The sequence below is a fragment of the Zingiber officinale genome, chromosome 6A (genome assembly GCF_018446385.1).
Source record: "Zingiber officinale cultivar Zhangliang chromosome 6A, Zo_v1.1, whole genome shotgun sequence".
In the NCBI taxonomy this organism is placed as follows: domain Eukaryota; kingdom Viridiplantae; phylum Streptophyta; class Magnoliopsida; order Zingiberales; family Zingiberaceae; genus Zingiber; species Zingiber officinale.
In genome coordinates this window covers 84313924-84323459 of record NC_055997.1, presented here as the reverse complement: position 1 = coordinate 84323459, position 9536 = coordinate 84313924, and the positions used below count along the sequence as shown (strand labels likewise).

Here is a 9536-nt window from a genome sequence, read left to right as displayed (position 1 = left end):
TGGTAGTAGTCTTCACTCTGTTCTTGATCCTCCTGATGTGGATCAAGATCACGAGATTTGAGAGGAAGCAGTGAGTGGTATTCCTTCTTTGGAGTTCAACGATTCACTAATTTTAGATGATTGGTTGTCTGGTTAATCAGTGAATCTCCTCTCCTTGAATTCCGATAGTGAAGTTTCCAGCAGGGGGTCTTGTTGTGGAGTATTTTTAGTCCAGCAGCCATCTTGTGTCCTGCAGCCACGATCCTTGTTGTTGATCAACAAGAGGCAGTGAATTGAGGTGAGGTGTAGAAAATGGATTTCGTAATTAGTTGTACATGTGTAATAAAATTAGGTTTATATTATGTGTTATTTAGGGTTTGCCCTGTTTTTAGTGTTAAAGATTTTTATTTAGCTGTTTCATTTGAATATTAGCTAAATAAAAATGTATATATATTGGTGATACAGGATTTTGACGCGAGACGAGTATCTCGGAGTCGGAATTGGATCTTTCTTTTGTCGGAGGCGGGTACTTTGACTTATGTCTTTTGATATGCATAATAAAGTGTTTAACATATAGCAATGATTGTGTTATCCTTTTGATTCGGTTGGTCACTACATGATCTGTTACATGTTGTTTGTTTATTTATTATGCACTGCATGTTATTATTGACCTGACCATACATGCTTTCGGTAGTGACCCAACCATATGATACATCATGTTCAGGACCTAGGGTTTATTTGATACCCTATCTGTTTGTGTACCTTCCATCTGATACATTGACTTGTGGTACACCTTTTATTTATGTATGGATCTTGCTATGCTATTCATGATATTGCCATGTTTAGAGGCATGCATCATTTTGCTTGATTGCATGCTGTGCGGTTGTCTACTCCATTATTGTGAGCGCATCGCCAGTTACATGTATCTGTACACACCACCACTCATGGGTTAGTGGTATAACAGACAGGTGTGTGGCAGTTCTACTGTTTGGCTCCGTTGGTCTGGTGACTCAGCGTGGTAGCCGGCAGTCAGTTCCGCTCTGTTTGGCTCCGTTGGTTAAGTGTAGCAGCGTTGTAGCCGGCAGGCAGTTCGACTTTGTTTGGCTCCGTTGATCCGCTCATGGGTAGTGTGAATCAGCGTGGTAGCCGGCAAAGAGTCCTCCCCGTCATCGTGTACCGGGAGATGAGAGCATTGCGCTCCCCCATTTATGATTTGGGGTAGGAGTATGTATGTACTCCGACAGCATCCCGTCCACTCGGTCACTCATCAGGGGCAGTGATGTCAGAGTACACGGTTGTCACAACCCTACCCACTCGGACTCACCGTTGTGTGTGAGATGGCTGACTGGCATCAGGGGTGACCATGTCATTGGCATCATATGCATGATGCATTGATTGTTTGTGTTTGTTGCATTTACTTGCTGCATTTATTTGGATGTATATGATTGACATGCATACAGGTTTATGACACTCTCGGTCTGACGACCCAGATATCTTTTACCTTGATACTGGTTAGTACAGTTCTCCTGTTTTTGTTTCAGTTGCATTTATCCTTCTCGTATACAGGAGACTGTACGCATGATTAGTGTTGTCTGTTATTTACTTTATTTTACATATCAGTTGTACGTGCTGAGTGTTGGACTCACCCCGCCTCCATTGTTGTTATATTTTCAGGTTGAGGTTGTCCGGAGCAGTTCCAGTCGCTGCTCCCCACAGCACGTAGTGCTAGTCCTCTGCTGGTTTTGAGTTGTTATTTTATTTTAGCTTTTCTCTATCAGACTTTGTTTTTGTCTTGTTTTAGATTTTACATATGGATATTATATGGAATCCTTCCATTTGATGGACTTTTGGTATGATTTGGATTTTATTCTACTACATGCCTGCCTGGAGGGCAGAAGAGGTGAGTTCGTCGGATTTGAGCTTTACGAGTGTAGTTGAGTAGGGTGGATTTCGAGTCAGAGTACTATAGTTTGTGATTACTATTATTAACTGCGTGGTTGTGACAGCCAGAGGATGAATATCTATATAAACTGCGTGGTGATTGTTTTTATTTATTGTTATTATTCCAGCCGCCTGTGGCTGAGGTATATGAGGATGTAGAAAAGTTTCAGTTTGTCCACCGTACAGGGGAGATGCTGCCGAAATTTTCTCGGACAGGGACTCCTCTGGGGCGTGACATGAGGAGTTTCCTAGGATCAATCTAATTGGCATATAGTGATCTAAAAATCTTGAGTATATGATTTTAGGTCTATTACACTTAGGAATATAGAATTTATGGTAAAATGATCAAAATTATCAAAAATGGCAACTAAGGCTAGTATTAGGTATTTTCTATACCTTTATATGTTATTTGCCATACATTGTTTGTCATATGTCATGTCATGACATCATATTTATTTTATTATCATTTGAAATGTCATGATAATGCTTAGGTTATTTATATGTCATGCCTTATTTAAGTTTCATACTTGATGACATGACATCATGACATTGGCACATGTTTCCACTTATGATATTATTTTATGCCATGTCATCATCTCTTGCATTTATGATCAATTAATTTGATGTAAGGATAGAAACACAATTTGATATGGAGATCAAATTGTTGTTTAGAAAATGCATGAGAACTTAGCTTAAGATGACCTAAACCCATATCTCACATCGAAATTGACTTGGATGTGTTTGATACACCTTAGATGTGTGTGAGATATTAGGATTATGAGTTAGGATCAAGGTGCATAGTTCTTGTACCTAGATGAGCCTAATTCGAATTTGAGGATCATAGGGAAAACTTGTGTACAAGTCATGTACATTTAGCCCTAAGATTGTGGTCCTAAATTAAATGGTTTAAGATCATTTCAAAATTGATTTGAAAAACCTTGATGAAGCTTTTCTAGTGATAGCATTCATCACTGAGCAAGTTGATACAAAGATGGATTAACCTTGAGCTATTTCAAAGTCTTTCGAACTTTGTATCAAGATTTAAAATTGGAGTTATTTTCATAGAAAACTATTTTTCCATGATAATATATGTTATGAGGAATGTATCCTCAAAATTTTACAATTTTTGGAATTTTCTGTAATTTTTTAGGGGTTTCTGAACTTTGGGAGAAAAATCAGAATTTTATCGGATGGGACCATCTGGAGACATCGATCTGAAGAATTCGAAGGTGAAGAAAGGGGTCGGCGAGGGTGATCGACAGTAGAGACGATGGGGGCAAGGTACGACCGTGCCAAAATGCTGATTTTCGACTGTTGTCTGAAATTTCAGCTATGGAAGTTGGTGTTTTAGATTTCTAAAGGGTTGAAACTCTCCAAGACATTGTTGGTGCAATGGTCAAGGAGGAGTTGACCTTTAGGGGGAGTTTTACCTAATGGTCAAGGAGGAGTTGACCTTTAGGGGGAGTTTTACCTATTGGTCAAGGGGGAGTTGACTTTTAGGGGGAGTTTTTACTCGTCAAGACTTCTGAGGATGAGTGATATGTGATTATCACGAAGTTGATTGTTGATTTTAGTATCAAGGGGGAAATTAAGGGTTTCAATGAAAGGTATGAGACTTTCATTAGGAAGAAACTCTTGACCTTGATTCACTCTTTTTGATGTGTGTCAAAAAGGGGGAGAATGTCCAGAGAATGTTCAAGGAAGAACATTGGAGTTTGGGGAGAATGTTCAGAGAATGTTCAAGGAAGAACATTGGAAAACTATTGGAAAACCTAAGTTAGGTTATCGCGGGTTAACCTAACTTGATTATGGTTTTGTCAAACATCAAAAATGGGGAGATTGTTGGTGCAACCTTAGGTCAAGGTTGACCTGGATGACCCGACTCGAGTTGACCTGACTCGAGGTATATTTTGATGTTTGACAAGAATGGAGAAGTTATATTTGGATGTTTGACAAGAATAGGAACTTGGGGGATTGTGGGTGCAACCTTTGGTCAAGGTTGACCTGGTTGACCCGACTTGAGTTGACCTGATTACGGAAAAGTCCAAGTATGGAGACTTGGCACGGAAAAGTCCAAGCAGGGAGCTTGGCACGGGAAAAGTCCAAGTATGGAGCTTGGCACGGGAAAAGTCCAAGCAGGAAGCTGGGCACGGGGAAAAGTCCAAGTATGGAAGCTTGGCATGGGAGGTCAGAGAGGGCTCTGAGCTGCCTCCTGACTAGACTGAGAGGGCCTCGGTGAGCTCTCTCGACCGGATGGAGTCGAGAGGGCCTGTAGCTCTCTCCTGACCAGGCCGAGAGGGCCTGTAGCTTGTTCTCTAGACCGACGAAGCCCGGAGAGGGCTTGCAGCTCGCCTCCTGACCAGGCCGTGAGGGCTCTGGCTCGCCTCGACCGGACGTGGAAGCCTGAGAGGGCTCGCTCTCCTGACTCAGGCCGAGAGGGCTCTGAGCTCGCTCTCCGACCGAACGTGGAGGTCGAGAGGGCTCGTAGCTCGCTCTCTAGACCGACATGAAAGTCTGAGAGGGCTGTAGCTTATTCTCCTGCCAGGTCGAGAGGGCTCGTAGCTCTTTCTCTAGATCGTGAAGGCTTTAGGTTTGGTCGAAATTGATCGGTCCGACCGATCCAAGGATACTATATCTGGATCGGTCACCGACCGATCCAAAGGATACATCTTCTCAGTGAATCACCTGATCGGTCTAGTGACCGATCAGTAACCAAACAGATTGGGAGAAGGAATAGGAGGGATCGGTCGGTGCACCGATCCACCTATGGCCTGATCGGTCCATAGACCGATCAGGGCTCGACATCCACTCTCTGTGAGAGTTGGGATCGGTCTGGGGACCGATCAGCCTAGGGCCTGATCGGTCCCCTGACCGATCAGATCCTCCCTGGACTTATCAGGGTGGAGCCTGATCGGTCCAGGTCTAGCCGTTGAGTCACAACGGCTAGATTTCTGTGTCTTCTTTCTTCTTCTTCGCAGGTTCATATAAATCAAGAGGTGGAGGTGGAGGGCCTCTAGAGATTTCTGGTTATCTTCTTCTTCCTCCTTGCGATCTGAGCTTTGCTGAGCTCTCCATTACTGAAGCTTCGTGTGAACTTCCCTCGGCTGGGTTTCCAACTGTGGCATCCGTGAAGTTGCTGCTTCATCAACAGTCGACGAGAAGGCAAGCAAACTAGTGTTTTTACATTCATATTGTTCTTGACTTCTTGCTGTATTTCTTGTACTCTGATCTTGCTGTTGCAAGAGAAATTGTGGCGAGATTTCTCCACCCAGAAGGAGTTTTTATTAGCCGATTTTCCAGGGTCTCATCCACTAACGGATTGATAGGATTCGTCCACCTTACGGACACGCTGAGGAGTAGGAGTATCATCTCCGAACCTCGTTATATCGTCGCGTTTGAGGTTTGATATTCTCCATTTTCGTTTCTACTTTTTATTTCCGCTACGCTAACTCAAATTGTAGGAAGAAACGAGAATTTGGGGTCGGCTATTCACACTCCCCCTCTCTAGCCGCGTCCGAATGTCCTAACAGGTATGTGGTGGGTATAAATCTCTATATACAAGAGGCTACGATAGGAACTGATGTAACGACCACCATTCTTACTACTAGTCTGTAAGGGTTACCGTTACTAATTTAACTACTAACTCCCTAACGTGGTTAACGCTACCTACTTGACTACTAACTTTTTTTTTAAAAACTATTGTCAGGCCTCGAGAGAGATTTCTGCTAGACAAAAAAATTTCGACAGCACCTCCCCTGTACCGGTGACAATAATCATGGATACATATATAACAATCATATTAAACAAACAACCACGCAGTTCTAATAAATATAAAATATAAAACATCTAAGAAGCTAAACCAAATCATCACATGGTGGCAAAAACTCCAATAGTCTAAATACAAGTCTTTATAGATTTCTAAAACTTATTCCCAAGGCTTCTATAGTCCACACATCACACCTCCATCAGCTCCTTGTCGCCTTCCTTTCATACTTTAGCTTTTCCTTTATCTTTACCTTTATCTGCAGTAGGAGGAAAGTAGTATCTATAAGCATAAAGCTTAGTAAGCACTATCTAACTCACAAAATCTCGATATGAAAAGCATGTGTACGAAATAAATTCGAAACATGATAAGAACTACTCATGCTTACTAAAAACAGCAAGTAAAGTATAACTAACTGAAATACTAAACATGTGAAGCTAGTCATGCTCATAAATAGCAGTAGAAAGTCTCAATGGCATGCTAATATAAAAGAACTAACTTGCTGAATTTAAAGAGATAGAAATGACTATCTTGCTGAAATAAAACTAAGACAGTTAACTTGCTGAACTTGAAACAAAAAGAACTATCTTGCTGATTTCTGAACTTAAATTAAGTTTATTTCTTTTGTTCCAAAAGCTTATATATATATATATACTTCAAAATAGATAATAAACTTCTTCTTGGGCCCGGCATTGTACCACTTTGCGCGCATCCTTAATAAGAGTCGAGGTAGCTAATCCCGAAACTACTAAGGTACTTCTAGGCCTTGTGCCTAGGGGCATCTTGGAGCCCATCCCTTGGACCTTGTGTCCGGTACATGCCCTTTAAAAGTAAAATACTTTTTATCTTTAAATACTTCTTATAATAAAATGTCTTGGTATTTTAATAAGCACCTTGTGTACCAAAATCCCTAAAGTCTTGACTTCGGAATCTTACTTAAGGCTTTAGCCTTTTTCTTTCTTTTCTTTATCTTTCTTTTACTTATCTTTTGGTAATTTAGTAGAGGATCATAACTAAATCCAAAAGTAGATCTGTTCATGCTAAATGAGGTAGTAAAGAAACTTAAATCTAAACTGCATACTATCCTAAACAAATTCTGCATGCTTTGTTAACAAAATTCTAAAATACTATAAATACATGCTATCCATGTTCATTGCATATCTATAAAAACTAAAACTATATATTGAACACATGCTGTTCAAGTTCATTGCATATATATACAGAAAACTAAGCAAAGCAATAAGAAAATCCGCTTGTCTAACCGCAATAAGAAAATATGCTTGTCTAATAGCAATGGAAGCTACTGGTGAAGTAAAACAAAACATGTTTCAAAATCAAGCAAAAATGAAAGTCATGTTCTTCTTCTCTTGTTCATAATATAGGCAAATATTGATTGACTTTGCATGACCCCTTGGACTTATTCCGTATACAAATCACACACGTGCTTGGAATTAATGACTTAAATGTTAAACAAGGAAGTATCCACCTCAGTAAACAAAACAAACTGATCATTGCTCATTAAGGTTGATACGGATCAAAGAAGATTCCAAGTTTTCAATATTAAAGCACTCTTCATAAACCAAAACTAGAATGAACGCTGCTATTGTTCATTTCACAACAAAAATGCAAAACAAAACCCCGTGAGCTACTCCTACCGCAGGTGAGAAGCACTTACATCGCTGTTCTTGGACTTACAACCGAAAAGGAGGAGCTTCTAATGCTGCTAGGGTTTCGGATAGCTTGGATTTCGGCTCTTCTTCGTGCTCACAAACTCTCCTCAACGATGGTGGTCGCACACAGGTGAAGACCGGCCGGAAAAAGCCTAGCTCCGTCGCCCTTTTCGCCCGAACAGCGAAGTCGCTGCCGCCGTTCGCGAGAGAGAAGGAGAGGTTCGGGTGAGAAAAAATTTAGGGTTCGGGAAAAACTTAAACCACTTCTTTTAACTAAGATTTTTATTAATTACTATACCTTAAATACAATCCATTCTTTCCTTAATTAACAACAGCCGCTGGCACAGTTGGTTGGCTGCGTTTTGCTTAAGGCGCAGCTCACGGGTTCAAGTCTCGGCTGCAACCATTTTTCTTCCTATTTACTCCCTAATCATTAACTACTGCTTAACTATAATATTTTTCCTTCTTTAATAAGAAATGCCCGCTAGCACAGTTGGTTGGCCGACCTTTTACCGAATCAACGAGTCTCGGCTTCAATCCCTCAGCCGCGCACTTTTAATTCCAATTTATCTTAAACGTTCCAACTACTGCATATATACATTTCACTCCGTATATGATTAACAAAAATCGTGTAGCTCAGCTGGTTGGGCCGGTTTTGCTTGGGTCAGTCCGACCCGAGATCGTGGGTTCGAATCTCACCTTCAACATTTTTTTTTTAAACTTCTTTCTTTTTGTAACCCTACTAAATGACCTCCAAAAATTACGTAAAAATACTCTAAAAATTCCTAAAAATCTCTAGAATATTTTAAAAGTATTTCCAAATATTTTTATGGACTTTTAGAACTTGAAATAGGGAAAATTGGGTCGTTACAATTCCCCATACCTTATAAAAAGCTCGTCCTCGAACTTAGAATAGCTCTGGATACTTCTGTCTCATACTGTCCTCCCGCTCCCAAGTGACTTCTTCGTGCTTCTGGTTCTGCCAGATAACCTTCACTAGTGGCACTTCTTTATTTCTTAGTCTCTTGACCGCTCTGTCCACTATCTGTGTAGGTCTGCTCTCATAACTAAGATCCTCTTGGATCTGCACTGACTGAGGCTGAATCACTTGGCTCGGGTCATGGAGACACTTCTTTAGCATGGAGACATGAAACACATTGTGTATTGCTGACATGTCTTGTGGTAATTCCAGCTTGTAAGCTACCTTCCCAATCCTGTCTGTAATCAGGTAAGGTCCTACATAGCGAGGACTTAATTTGCCCTTCTTGCCAAATCTCATCACTCCCTTCATAGGAGCAACTTTGAGAAAAACTGAATCTCCTACTTGAAATTCCAGTGGCCTACGACGTGTGTCAGCATAGCTTTTCTGTCTACTCTGGGCAGTCTTGTCTGATTTTCTGAATAGCCCGAGTGGTTTCTTCTATCACCTCCGTCTGATACCCACTCTACTTCCATTTCCTTTCTTTCACCGCTTGCCAAAGATATAGGTGATCTCGCACTTTCGCCATACAACGCCTATGGTGCCATCCTCGATGGTGGCTTGGTAGTTGTTGTAGGCAAACTCACTAACACGGATACTTGCACCAACCGCTTTTAAAATCTAGTGCACAAGCCCGAACATATCTTCTAGAATCTGATTTACTCGCTGTCTGTCCATCACCGAGGATGGAAAGCTGTGGAACTTGAGTTTGGTGCCTAGTGCGACGAACACATTCCCAAGTGAGGGTGAAGCGCCCATCTCTATCGAAACAATAGATTTGGGAACCCATGAAGTCGATCACTTCCTTAACATATAATCGTGTCAACCGCTCTATAGAGTGGGACACCTTGATGGCTAGAAAATGGGCAGACTTGGTCAATCTATCCACTATTACCCATATTGCATCATATCCATTCGTAGTTCTTGGGAGACCTGTTATGAAGTCCATAGAGATGTCTTCCCACTTCCACTCTGGTATAGGAAGAGGCTGTAGAACTCCTCCTGGTCTCTGGTGTTCTGCTTTGACCCTCTGACATGTCAGGCAGGTACTGACATATTTAGCTACATCTCTTTTGAGTCCAGACCACCAGAACCTCTGTTTCACGTCTTGGTACATCTTGGTAGAACCAAGATGCATGGAGTACGGTGTATTATGGGCTTCTTCTAGAATCTTCTTTCTCAGCTCTTCATCATTGGGACCACA

General features: G+C 41.3%; 1 long non-coding RNA gene across 1 annotated transcript; it reads right to left on the bottom strand.

The window, feature by feature from the left end:
• Positions 1–5717: 5717 nt before the first annotated feature.
• On the bottom strand, positions 5718–7580 carry LOC121994143. The gene is made up of 2 exons (XR_006115602.1): positions 7359–7580; positions 5718–5942 (listed from the first exon to the last, which is right to left on the bottom strand). It is a non-coding gene; the product is annotated as an uncharacterized LOC121994143 (long non-coding RNA).
• Positions 7581–9536: the final 1956 nt, after the last annotated feature.